The following is a 246-nucleotide window of genomic DNA, read 5'->3' as shown; positions in this document are numbered from 1 at the left end:
TCGAAAATTTACGAGGAAGTGGATATAAGAAGTGATTTGTAAAGGGATTTTTACCTTCCTATACCATATATGAAACCTTATTACCCTTAATGTTTAAGGTTTGTGTTAATTACATTTCAGCATACCAAATTACCATTTATATACCATAATTTAAATTAGGGGTATAATTAATGCTTCATTTATATTAGGCGTCAATTTAGGAGTGTATATTCTCACATTTACCTTTACCCGCCTCTCTCTCCTCCC

The sequence above is a fragment of the Nicotiana attenuata genome, unplaced genomic scaffold (assembly GCF_001879085.1).
Source record: "Nicotiana attenuata strain UT unplaced genomic scaffold, NIATTr2, whole genome shotgun sequence".
Taxonomy (NCBI): Eukaryota; Viridiplantae; Streptophyta; class Magnoliopsida; order Solanales; family Solanaceae; genus Nicotiana; species Nicotiana attenuata.
The sequence above is the reverse complement of the archived record's forward strand: the minus strand, read 5'-3'. Positions refer to the sequence as shown.